This window comes from Mobula hypostoma, assembly GCF_963921235.1.
Source record: "Mobula hypostoma chromosome 24 unlocalized genomic scaffold, sMobHyp1.1 SUPER_24_unloc_1, whole genome shotgun sequence".
Lineage (NCBI taxonomy): Eukaryota > Metazoa > Chordata > Chondrichthyes > Myliobatiformes > Myliobatidae > Mobula > Mobula hypostoma.
Window position 1 is genome coordinate 115785 of NW_026948155.1, and position 13370 is coordinate 129154.

The 13370-nt window shown below is 43.1% G+C and overlaps 1 protein-coding gene across 6 annotated transcripts in view; it reads left to right on the plus strand.

Moving 5' to 3' along the window:
• Nucleotides 1-13370, plus strand: part of LOC134341308 (N-acetyllactosaminide beta-1,3-N-acetylglucosaminyltransferase 3-like) — a 74654-nt gene that overhangs the window by 40209 nt on the left and 21075 nt on the right. For 3 of the 6 annotated variants that reach the window (XM_063039187.1, XM_063039186.1, XM_063039189.1), the window contains one exon: nt 1495-1621. The exons of 2 other annotated variants lie outside the window; for them this stretch is intronic. The gene's annotated coding sequence lies outside the window, so the exon portion shown is untranslated. Of the gene's footprint in view, nt 1-1494; nt 1622-6775; nt 6825-13370 lie in introns of those variants that run through there. One more of the 6 variants, XM_063039191.1, reaches the window with a different exon arrangement.

Below are 13370 nucleotides of genomic sequence, written 5' to 3' on the forward strand. Positions count from 1 at the left end.
CACCTTTCCTGCCTATCCCCTCCCTGCTTCCCCTCTCCCACCCCTTTATCTTTCCCCTTACTGGTTTTTCACCTGGCACCTACCAGCCTTCTCCTTCCCACCCTCCCCCCACCTTCTTTATAGGGCCTCTGCCCCTTCCCTCTTCAGTCCTGACGAAGGGTTCCGGCCCAAAACGTCGATGCTGCCCGACCTGCTGAGTTCCTCCAGTGTGTTGTGAGTGTTGCTCTATCTCCAGCTTTTTTTTGCCTTTTCTCACTGAAGCCTCAAAGAGCTAAAACCTGAATGATTTCCACTCTTAATCTGACCACTCAACTGAAGGCCGCTGTGACAATGGCCTCTGTGCTTGTCCTTGCCTTACTTTAATTTGTTCTAGTCACCTGCCTATCACCCTCTCCCTTAGGTGCCCCTCAACCTTCTCTTTCTGCTATGGTTCCACTCTTCTCTCCTATCAGATTCCTCCTCCAGCCCTTTTCCATCCATCACCTCCCAGCTTCTCACTCCATCCTCCCTCCCTCCACCTACCTGGCTTCAGCTATCACCTCCTAGCTTCTTCTATTCCCCTCCCCCTACTCATTCTGGCTTCTTCCCCCCTTTCTTTCCTGTCCTGATGAAGTGTCTCAGCCTAAAACGTAAACTCTATTCCTCTCCATACATGCTGAGTTCCTCCAGCATTTTGAACATGTTACTTTGGAGATGTTTTGCCATTTTGTCCATTTAGACAATTATATATTTCTGCACATTATTGCACCTTGTCCCTCAGAGACTTGTATATCGAAAGCTTGGGTGCAAAGCAACTGCATATTCAGAAAACAAATTGTTCTGTGTAATTAATAAAGCAAGCTAAGCACAAGGCAAATATTGATTGAACTCCTGTGATTAAAGCCTGTATATTGAAACTTTGGAGAAAAATGCGTAGATACAAATTAACATTTCAGCAGAATATTTACTTATTCCATTATCTGGTTGTCAATGCTGATGAGTAATGTTTCCTTGAAATTGTGGTTTTCAGCGAAAGAGATTCGGACACTCTCAAAATCCAAGTTGGAGCAGGCCACTTAGCTCCTTAAGCCTGCTTAAACATTTGTTAAGACTGCGGCTAATCTTAGTAACTTTTCACCCACTAACTTCAGAATACAACTGCTTCTGCCTTAAAAATATTTTAAAGATTCTGTTTCTGCTATTCTTTAAGAAAGTGAATTTTATAGGCTGGAATCTACTGAGAGGGCATGTTTACTGAAATATCAATGGTATATTCCCTTCCACAGTTGCTTCCTGACGTGCTAAGTTCCTCCAACATTTTGTTTGTGTTGTTCTGGATTTCCAGCACCTGTAGAAACTCTTCTTTATCATCTTCTCTGTTTAGACTCTTGTATATGTCAATTCATTTTCTTTTTTACTCAGCTGAATTAAAAGAGCTACAAGCCTAGCTGTGAAGATGTGGTCCATTTTGAGTATCAGTTCAGCAAACCTCCTCTTATCTGCTTCTAACAACAGGAATTCTGCAGATGCTGGAAATTCAAGCAACACACATCAAAGTTGCTGGTGAACGCAGCAGGCCAGGCAGCATCTATAGGAAGAGGTACAGTCGACGTTTCAGGCCGAGACCCTTCGTCAGGACTAAGTACTTTACATTTTTTTTAAAAATGAAGTGAATTTTTGTGAATCCTCGTAGTACTCAGGGCACCTGGCATCATCAGAGGAACAGTTCTGAGTGTACCACAAGGGCATTTGACTGTGGTGGGGGGGGGCACAGAAGTGCCTCCATTACTGGGGTGAATGATTGAGATGGAGTGCCTCCATAACCACGGTATCAATGGGAGGGAGCATCTCCATGGTTGGAAGGGAGGGCTGCTTTATTACTCTTGAGATTCACTGCACTGCTGGAGGAATTATCTTTAGAATGAGGCCTATCTTTAGAAAGGCCTTGAAAGAGTGAATAGGGAGAGGATGTTTCCTGTGGTGGGAGAGTCTAAGACCAGAGGACACAGCCTCAGAATAGAGGGGCATCTTTTAGTATGGAGATGAGGAGAAAGTTCTTCAGCCAGAGAGCGGTGAATATTCTGGAATTCTTTCAAGCTTTTATGTATATTTAAGGCAGCGGTTGATAGATTTTTGATTGTTCAAGGCATAAAGGGACACAAGGAGAAGGCAGGATACTGGGGCTGAGAGGAAAATTAGATAGCCATGATGAAATGGCAGAGCAGACGATGAGCCAAATGGCTTAATTCTGCTCTTATACCTTATGATCTTATTAAACTAAGCTTATTCCTGTTGTTAGCTGGACCATAAAAGATCCTGTAGTTTGGAAGTCATAGTGATGATTGAAAGGAAAGGCCCCTGAACAAGTCTTTTGAATGTTGTTATTGTACTTGCCTCAGCCATTTCCTTTAGCAGATCATTCCATATACGTGTCATTCACTTTGTGAAGTTGTCACTTCGATCTCTCTTAAATCTTTCATCTCTCATCTTAATCATGTGCCATTTGATTTTCATTCCCTGTCCCTGGGGGGAAAAAAGACTATGCGCGTTCCCTTGTCTATGCTCCATGTGATTTCATACCATAAGGTCACCCATAAATCTATGCTCCAATAAAGACCTAGACTGCCACACAACGCCACAACTCCGGTACTCAAGTCCAAACAACCTCCTAATAAACTTCTTTCAAATACCACAACCAAAGCTATTTAGATACTTCAAGTGTGACCTCACCAACATCTTGTACAACTGCAACACAGTGTCTCAACTCCTGTACTCAATGGCTTGACTGATGAAGGCTACCATGTATGAATACCTTTGACACTGCTTTCAGAAAGTTATGAACTTGTACTCCTAGGTCCCTCTGTTTCATAACAATTTTCAGGGCCCAGACATTCACAGTTCAAGTCCTACCCTGTTTTGACTTCCCAAAATGCAGTACCTCATACTTATTCAAATCAAAAGCCATCTGCCAATCCTTAGCCCACTTACAAAGCTGATTAAGATTGTTTTGTAAACGTTGATAACATTCTACACTAGTTACAACACCCGCTTTTCAAAGCTCGGTGATCAAAAAGTTCAAAGTAAACTTATTACCAAAGTACATTATATCACCGTACATAACCCTGAAATTTATTTACTTGTGGGCATTCACAGTAAATACAAAGAAACGCAAAAGAATCAGTGAAGGACTGCCCCAAAAGTACGGATAAAAGACAACAAACTGCAAATACAAAAAAAAAGTAATGAATATTGAGGACATAAGATGAAGAGTCCTTGAAAGTGAGCCCATAGGTTGTGGGAACAGTTCAGTGATGGGATGAGTGAAGTTATTCCCTCTGGTTCAAGAGTCTGTTGGTTGAGTAACTGCTCCTGAACCTGGTGGAGTAGGTCTTGAATTGACTTTATTTCTTACATACTTCATATACATGAGGAGTAAAAATCTTTATGTTACGTATCTGTCTATTTTGCAATGTACAATTTATAGTAATTTATATTAAATAGTATGTACAACAGGACGGTCAATATAACATAGAAATACAATTGTATTAGCATGAATTAATCAGCGTGATGATCTGGTGGAAGAAGCTGTCCCGGAGCCTGTTGGTCCTGGCCTTTATGCTGCGGTACCATTTCCTGGATGGTAGTAGCTGGAACAGTTTGTGGTTCGGGTGACTCTGGTCCTCAATGGTTCTTTGGTCCCTTTTTACACACCTGTCTTTGTAAGTGTCCTGAATAGTGGGAAGTTCACATCGACAGATGTGCTGGTCTGTCTGTACCGCTCTCTGTAGAATCCTGTGATTGAGGGAAGTACAGTTCCCATACCAGGCAGTGATACAGCCAGTCAGGATGCTCTCAATTGTACCCCCGTAGAAAGCTCTTAGGATTTAGGGGCCTATACCAAACTACTTCAACCGTCTGAGGTGAAGGAGGCGCTGTTGTGCCTTTTTCATCACACAGCCGGTATGTACAGACCACGTGAGCTCCTTGGTGGTGATGTTTATGCCGAGGAACTTAATGCTGTTTACCCTCTCAACCCCAGATCCATTGATGTCAATAGGGGCTAGCCTGTCTCCATTCCTCCTGTAATCCACAACCAGCTCCTTTGTATTTTGCGACATTGAGGGAGAGGTTGTTTTCTTGATGCCACTGTGTCAGGGTGATGACTTCTTCCCTATAGGCCACCCGTTATAGTTTGAGATAAGGCCAATCAATATAGTATCATCAGCAAATTTAATTAGGAGATTGGAGCTATGGGTGGCGACACAATCATGGGATTACGGAGAGTAAAGGGGGTGGCTAGGGACACAGCCCTGTGGGGCACCTGTGTTGAGGATCAGAGGGTTGGAGGTGAGGGAACCCACCACCTTGCCAGCGATCTGACAGGAAGTCCAGGATCCAGATGCACAAGGCAGGGTGAAGGCTGAGGTCTCTCAGCTTCTTGTTGAGCCTGGAGGGAATTATGGTGTTGAATGCCGAACTGTAGTCCAAGAACAGCATTCTCACATAAGCATCTCTCCTGTCCAAATGTGTAAGGACGGTGTGTACAGCTGTGGCTATTGTGTTATCTGTCGATCTGTTGTGTCCATAGCCAAACTGTAGGGGGTCCAGTGTGTGTGGTAGCAAGCTGCAGATGTAGTCCTTGACCAGCCTCTCAAATATTCAGTGATTATTGAGGTGAGTGCGACAGGACGCCAGTTGTACAGACAGGCTAACTTGGTCTTTTTAGGTATGGGGACAATGGTGGATGTTATCTACACTGGGAGAGGGAGTGATTAAAAATGTCTGTAAACACGCCTACCAGTTGCACTGCGCACATCCTGAGTATCCGCCCTGTGATGCCGTCCAGTCCTGCAGCCTTGCGACTGTTCACTTAATAGTAAATCAGAGCCAAAAGTGACAAAATGCTGCCCTTTCAGAGAAAGATATTGGAACAAAGAATTGTTGAACTAAGTTTTTTTTTGGCTTCCCCAATATTAACTGGGGGTGTCAGTGGCTTAAAAATAGACAGAATTTGTTGGGTTCATCCAGGAGGAATTCTTGAACCCATATGCATATAGTCCAGCTAGGATGGACATACTAGACCTTGTGTTTGGGAATAAGTTTGGCCAATGATGGATACTTAACTGCGGGACCATTTCTGTAAGTTTTAAGTTATGGCTAAGGATAAGATTAGTTCTTGGATGAAAGTGCTAAATTGAGGGAGGGGTAATTTTAAAAATTTTAGACAGGAACGGCAGGAAGTAGGCTGGAGGTGGCTGTTTGAGGGCAAATCTACATATGAGAGTCTTTTAAAAGGCAATTGACAAGCTGTTCAGAGCTAGCTGTTGCTGTGAAGGATGAAATTTATGAATAGCTAAGGTTGAAGGATAAGATGAATTTTTAAGTTTGATCAGAAAGAAATGTATGAAAAGGTTGCAAAGCTGAACCCATCCAAGGCCGTTGAGCAACACAAAAGAAATGAAAAAGAATTTAAGGAATTAGGAGACCTAAAAGGAACCATGTAAAGTCTTTGACAAGTAAGAATAAGGAGATCCCTAAGGTGGAGTTCAAGAACTGCAAAGTAATATTGCATCACCTCTGTTTGTACCATACTTGGAGTATTGTGTTCAGTTAATTCTGGTTGCTTCGTAATAGGAAGTATATTTAGAGATGGGATAGAGGAGATTTACCAGGATGCTGCCTGGATTAGAGAGCATGTATTATGAAGATAGGTTGAGTGAACTGGGGCTTTTCTGTTTAGAGTGAAGGAGGATGAGTGGTGACTTGATAGAGGTGTATAAGATTATTAGAGGCATTGATAGGATGGTCTGTTAGTGCCTTTTTCCTCGGGCAACAATGACTAATGCCAGATGACATCCATTTAAGGAGAGTGGAGGAAAGTTTAAGGGAACTATCAGAGCTAGCTTTTTATCTCACAGAGTGGTAAATGCCTGGAATGCACTGCTGTGGGTGTTGGTGGAGGCAGATACGTTGAGGACATTTAAGAGACTCTTAGGTACGTGAATGAGATAAAGATGGAGAGCTATGGGCTACTTAGGAGGGAAGGGTTAGGTTGATAATGGAGTAGGTTAAAAGGTCAACACAACATCATGGTCTGAAGGGAACATATTGTGCTGTATTGTTCTATTTTCTATGGTCTAAACTATTTTAATGAATATTAGGAACAAGAGGATAGTTAGATTCACTCAAGGATGAGGGAGGGAGCCAGAAGGAGTGGGTGGGATCATTAATAATACTGTAGATGTAGATCAATATTTACCAGGTAGAAGGAATTGATGAGGGAGGGGTATGCTGATATTCTACGGTCAGGTTGGTGAACTTTTGGAGACTGTGCCCTAATTGGCAATCATCTTTTTAAAAAAAAATACCTACCATGGTAATTTTCAGCAGAGATTATAACTGATTTATTAAATTACTAACATTAATTATGGACTTTTTTAAGGAAAAAAGATGAGTCCTTTTGCTTATTTAAGTATATTGATTGTTTTACTGTTAATAAAAATGTCACAGAGACAGACTGAAATAAATGTGCTCTTTAGGAAACCTGTTCAAAAATGATTAACATTAATCTTTTAAAAAGTAAATTGAAAAACAGCATCATTTTAAAAAAGTGTTGTTATTGCAACCATTTACTACCCAAATATTGATGTATAAACCAGGTATGCATGGATTTCAAAACATATCATTCAACATCAAACACGAGGAAATCTGCAGATGCTGGAATTTGAAGCAACACACATAACAGTTGCTGGTGAACGCAGCAGGCCAGGCAGCATCTCTAGGAAGAGGTACAGTCAACGTTTCGGGCCGAGACCCTACGTCAGGACTAACTGAAGGAAGAGCTAGTAAGAGATTTGAAAATGGGAGGGGGCGGGGGAGATCCAAAATGACAGGAGAAGACAGAAGGGGGAGAGATGGAGCCAAGAGCTGGACAGGTGATTAGCAAAGGGGATATGAGAGGATCATGGGACAGGAGGCCTAGGGAGAAGGAAAGGGGGAGGGGGAAGCCCAGAGGATGGGCAAGGGGTATAATGAAAGGGACAGAGGGAGAAAAAGGAGAGAGAGAAAAAGAGTGTGTGTGTGTGTGTGTGTAAATAAATAACGGATGGGGTGCGAGGGGAAGGTGGGGCATTAGTGGAACTTAGAGAAGTCAATGTTCATGCCATCAGGTTGGAGGCTACCAAGACGGAATATAAGGTGTTGTTCCTCCAACCTGAGTGTGGCTTCATCTTCAGTGCAGAGAGACAGAGGGGTGTAAAGTGAGGGTAGAAGCAAAAAGTAGTAAGGAGAAAAGTAAAAGTGGCAGGCTGACAAATCCAGGGCAAGCATCAAAAAGGGCCACTTTTCAACATAATTGTATAAGGGCTAAGAGAGTTGTAAAAGAGCGCCTGAAGGCTTTGTGTGTCAATGCAAGGAGCATTCGTAACAAGGTGGATGAATTGAAAGTGCAGATTGTTATTAATCATTATGATATAGTTGGGATCACAGAGACATGGCTCCAGGGTGACCAAGGATGGGAGCTCAACGTTCAGGGATATTCAATATTCTAGAGGGATAGACATGAAAGAAAAGGAGGTGGGGTGGCGTTGCTGGTTAAAGATGAGATTAACGCAATAGAAAGGAAGGACATAAGCCGGGAAGATGTGGAATCGATATGGGTAGAGCTGCATAACACTAAGGGGCAGAAAACGCTGGTGGGAGTTGTGTACAGGCCACCTAATAGTAGTAGTGAGGTCGGGGATGGTATTAAACAGGAAATTAGAAATGCGTGCAATAAAGGAACAGCAGTTATAATGGGTGACTTCAATCTACATGTAGATTGGGTGAACCAAATTGGTAAAGGTGCTAAGGAAGAGGATTTCTTGGAATGTATGCGGGATGGTTTTTTGAACCAACATGTCGAGGAACCAACTAGAGAGCAGGCTATTCTAGACTGGGTTTTGAGCAATGAGGAAGGGTTAATTAACAATCTTGTCGTGAGAGGCCCCTTGGGTAAGAGTGACCATAATATGGTGGAATTCTTCATTAAGATGGAGAGTGACATAGTTAATTCAGAAACAAAGGTTCTGAACTTAAAGAGGGGTAACCTTGAAGGTACGAGACGTGAATTAGCTGAGATAGACTGGCAAATGACACTTAAAGGATTGACGGTGGATATGCAATGGCAAGCATTTAAAGATTGCATGGATGAACTACAACAATTGTTCATCCCAGTTTGGCAAAAGAATAAATCAAGGAAGGTAGTGCACCCATGGCTGACAAGAGAAATTAGGGATAGTATCAATTCCAAAGAAGAAGCATACAAATTAGCCAGAGAAAGTGGCTCACCTGAGGACTGGGAGAAATTCAGAGTTCAGCAGAGGAAGACAAAGGGCTTAATTAGGAAGGGGAAAAAAAGATTATGAGAGAAAACTGGCAGGGAACATAAAAACTGTAAAAGCTTTTATAGATATGTAAAAAGGAAAAGACTAGTAAAGACAAATGCAGGGCCCCTACAGACAGAAACAGGTGAATTGATTATGGGGAGCAATGACATGGCAGACCAATTGAATAATTACTTTGGTTCTGTCTTCACTAAGGAGGACATAAATAATCTTCCAGAAATAATAGGGGACAGAGGGTCCAGTGAGATGGAGGAACTGAGCGAAGTACACGTTAGTAGGAAAGTGGTGTTAGGTAAATTGAAGGGATTAAAGGCAGATAAATCCCCAGGGCCAGATGGTCTGCATCCCACAGTGCTTAAGGAAATAGCCCAAGAAATAGTGGATGCATTAGTGATAATTTTTCAAAAGTCATTAGGTTCTGGACTAGTTCCTGAGGATTGGAGGGTGGCTAATGTAACCCCACTTTTTAAAAAAGGAAGGAGAGAGAAACCGGGGAATTATAGACCGATTAGCCTAACGTCAGTTGTGGGGAAACTGCTGGAGTCAGTTATCAAAGATGTGATAACAGCACATTTGGAAAGCAGTGAAATCATCAGACAAAGTCAGCATGGATTTGTGAAAGGAAAATCATGTCTGACGAATCTCACAGAATTTTTTGAGGATGTGACTAGTAGAGTGGATAGGGGAGAACCAGTGGATGTGGTATATTTGGATTTTCAAAAGGCTTTTGACAAGGTCCCACAGGAGATTAGTGTGCAAATTTAAAGCACACGGTATTGGGGGTAAGGTATTGATGTGGATAGAGAATTGGTTAGCAGACAGGAAGCAAAGAGTGGGAATAAACGGGACCTTTTCAGAATGGCAGGCAGTGACTAGTGGGGTACTGCAAGGCTCAGTGCTGGGACCCCAGTTGTTTACAATATATATTAATGACTTGGATGAGGGAATTAAATGCAGCATCTCCAAGTTTGCGGATGACACGAAGCTGGGCGGCAGTGTTAACTGTGAGGAGGATGCTAAGAGAATGCAGGGTGACTTGGATAGGTTGGGTGAGTGGACAAATTCATGGCAGATGCAATTTAATCTGGATAAATGTGAAGTTATCCACTTTGGTGGCAAAAATAGGAAAACAGATTATTATCTGAATGGTGGCCGATTAGGAAAAGGGGAGGTGCAACGAGACCTGGGTGTCATTATACACCAGTCATTGAAAGTGGGCATGCAGGTACAGCAGGCAGTGAAAAAGGCGAATGGTATGCTGGCATTTATAGCAAGAAGATTCGAGTACAGGAGCAGGGAGTTACTACTGTAGTTGTACAAGGCCTTGGTGAGACCACACCTGGAGTATTGTGTGCAGTTTTGGTCTAGGGATTGGACAGGCTAGATGCAGGAAGATTGTTCCCGATGTTGGGGAAGTCCTGAACGAGGGGTCACAGTTTGAGGATAAAGGGGAAGCCTTTTAGGACTGAGATTAGGAAAAACTTCTTCACACAGAGAGTGGTGAATATGTGGAATTCTCTGCCACAGGAAACAGTTGAGGCCAGTTCATTGGCTATATTTAAGAGGGAGTTAGATATGGCCCTTGTGGCTGGGGGATCAGGGGGTATGGAGGGAAGGCTGGTGCAGGGTTCTGAGTTGGATGATCAGCCATGATCATAATAAATGGCGGTGCAGGCTCGAAGGGCCGAATGACCTACTCCTGCACCTATTTTCTATGTTTCTATGTTTACAGTAGGGAACGCTGTGGATAGACATATCAGAATGGGAATGGGATGTGGAATTAAAATGTGTGGCCACTGGGAGATCCTGCTTTCTCTGGCAGACAGAGCATAGCTGTTCAGCGAAACGATCTCCCAGTCTGAAATAAAGATGGAGAGCTATGGGCTACTTAGGAGGGAAGGGTTAGGCTGATAATGGAGTAGATTAAAAGGTCAACACAACATCATGTGTTCTTGCAACTGTGTAGCTGGAGCCGAGTAATGGGAGACATTTCCTGTGAAAATATCTTGCTACTCTCCGGTTTTAAAAAGTATTCGGTCACTGCTTTATTTGACGGTAAAAATAATTATTACATACATTTTCATTATGTCCTTAAGAGCAAAAGTCCTATGAGGGGTCTTGGCCCGAAATGTCAACTGTTTATTGATTTCCCCACATCTCTTTTACCATATCAACTTCCCAGCTCTGTACTTCATCCCTCCCCATTCAGGTTTCACCTCTCACCTTGTGTTTCTCCCTCCGCTCCCCAACCTTTTAAATCTACTCCTCAGCTTTTATTTTCATCAATACTGCCGACAGATCGAATGTACTCTTTTCCTTAGATGCTGCCTGGCCTCTTGAGTTCCCCCACCTTTTTGAGTGTGTTGCTTGGATTTCCAGCATCTGTAGAACTTCTCTTGTTTGTGATAGGCTTATGCATTGTAGTTCAAACTATCAAATCGTCTGCGCTCCCTAACATGCCTACAGATTCTCTTTCATGTATATTTCTATTTTCTCATCTAACGTGACTAATTTGGGTCTCACCCCTTGCCATACACATCTAAGTACCACCAGCTAATTTCCCCACATGTTGCTGATATGCAACCCATCCCTCTTCTATATGAAATTTACCTTTACCTTTGAAGAGATCCCAGTAGTCTATACAAATGAATCCTTCCTGGCTCCACCAGTTCTGCACTCATATATTTATTTGCTCCATCCTCCTAAATCACTAGCAGGTGACACAGAGTAATTACCACCATGCCTTTGATCTTCACAAACCAGAGAAAATCAGCAGATGCTGGAAATCCAAGCAACACACACAAAGTGCTGGAGGAACCCAGCAGGCCAGGCAGCATCTATGGAAAAGAGTAAACAGTCAACATTTCAGGCCAAGATTTTGCATCAGGAAACAGCCACACGAAGAAGGTGGGGGCAGGGGAAGGAGTAGTTCTGTTGTCCCATTTCTCCACGTTTCCCCTTACAAATTAATGTTCAAGGAGCAGTTGCTGACTCTGGTCCTATACTGGGAATATACCCAAACCACATCTACTTTGTCCTAGTCTTTCAATAACCCGCCCCCCGCCCCCACAAATCCACTCTGTCCCAGTCTTTCAATAACCTGCCCTCCACATCTACACTGTCCTAATCTTTCAATAACCCGCCCCCCCCCCACATCCACTCTATTCTAGTCTTTTAATAAATATTCCCTGCCACCCACCCCCACATCCATTCTGTCCTTGTCTTTCAATACCAGGATGTTTGAATGACATTCCCCTTTCAACTTACTGAATTCCAAGTATAGGACCAGAGTCAGCCAGATGGGTGGGGAGGGGGTTTGAAGTCAGAAGCTGGGAGATGAAAAGGTAAAGGTAAATTTCATGTAGAAGAGGGATTGGTTGCATGTGACCAAAATCTGTGTGAGGAAATTAGCTGGTGGTACTTAGATGGAACTGCTCTTTTAATAGTAGAACCTCTTCAATAGTCTAAATGGCTTCCTTCTGTAGAGTAACGATTCTATGATTCTAACCCTACAACGTCGTCAATCACAATGGAGTAATAGAAAATGTGTGGGTAGCCACCAACCTCATGGCATGAATAGCGACTTCTCCAACTTCCAGTAATTTTCCCTCCATCCTTTCCCTCTTCAATTCCCCCCATTCTGCTCCTCTTCTCACCTCTTTGCCTTACCTGCCTATTACCTCTCCGTGGTGACCCTTTTCCTTCCCTTTCTCCCAAGGTACACTCTCCTGTACTATCAGATTCCTTCTTCTCCAACCCTTTACCTTTTCATATCCCGGTTTCTCACTTCAAACCCCTCCCCTCCCACTTGGCTTCACCTCTCACCTTCCAGCTTGTCCTCCTTCCCCTCCCCCCACCTTTTTTTCCGTATTGTTTCCAGTCCCGATCAAGTCAAGTCAAGCTGCTTTTTGTTGTCATTTCGACCATAAACTACTGGTACAGTGCACAGTAAAAACGAAACAACGTTCTTCCAGGACCATGGTGCTACATGACACAACACAAAACTACACTGGACTAAGTGAGACAACACAAGGCTACACTAGACTACGTAAGACAACACAGAAACTACACTAGACTACAGACCTACACAGGACAATCTCCCAGATGTAATAGTGGCCAGAGGACCTAGGGTAACGGAGGAACTGAAGGAGATTCACATTAGGCAGAAAATGGTGTTGGATAGACTGATGGGACTGAAGGCTGATAAATCCCCAGGGCCTGATTGTCTGCATCCCAGAGCACTTAAGGAAGTGACTCTAGAAATCATGGACGCATTGGTAATCATTTTCCAATCTTCTATAGATTCAGGATCAGTTCCTGAGGACTGGAGGGTAGCTAATGTTCTCCCACTTTTTAAGAAAGGAGGGAGAGAGAAAACAGGGAACTATGGATCATTTAGCCTGACATCTGTGGTGGGGAAGATGCTGGAGTCAATTATAAAAGATGAAATAGCGGCACATTTAGTCATAGTCACAGTCATACTTTATTGATCCCAGGGGGAAATTGGTTTTCGTTACAGTTGCACCATAAATAATAAATAGTAATAGAACCATAAATAGTTGGATAGTAATATGTAAATTATGCCAGTAAATTATTAAATAAGTCCAGGACCAGCCTATTGGCTCAGGGTGTCTGACCCTCCAAGGGAGGAGTTGTAAAGTTTGATGGCCACAGGCAGGAATGACTTCCTATGACTCTCTGTGTGGCATCTTGGTGGAATGAGTCTTTGGCTGAATGTACTCCTGTGCCCACCCAGTACATTATGTAGTGGATGGGAGACATTGTCCAAGATGGCATGCAACTTAGACAGCATCCTCTTTTCAGACACCACCGTGAGAGAGTCCAGTTCCATCCCCACAACATCACTGGCCTTACGAATGAGTTTGTTGATTCTGTTGGTGTCTGCTACCCTCAGCCTGATGCCCCAGCACACAACAGCAAACATGATAGCACTGGCCACCACAGACTTGTAGAACATCCTCAGCATCATCCGGCAGATGTTAAAGG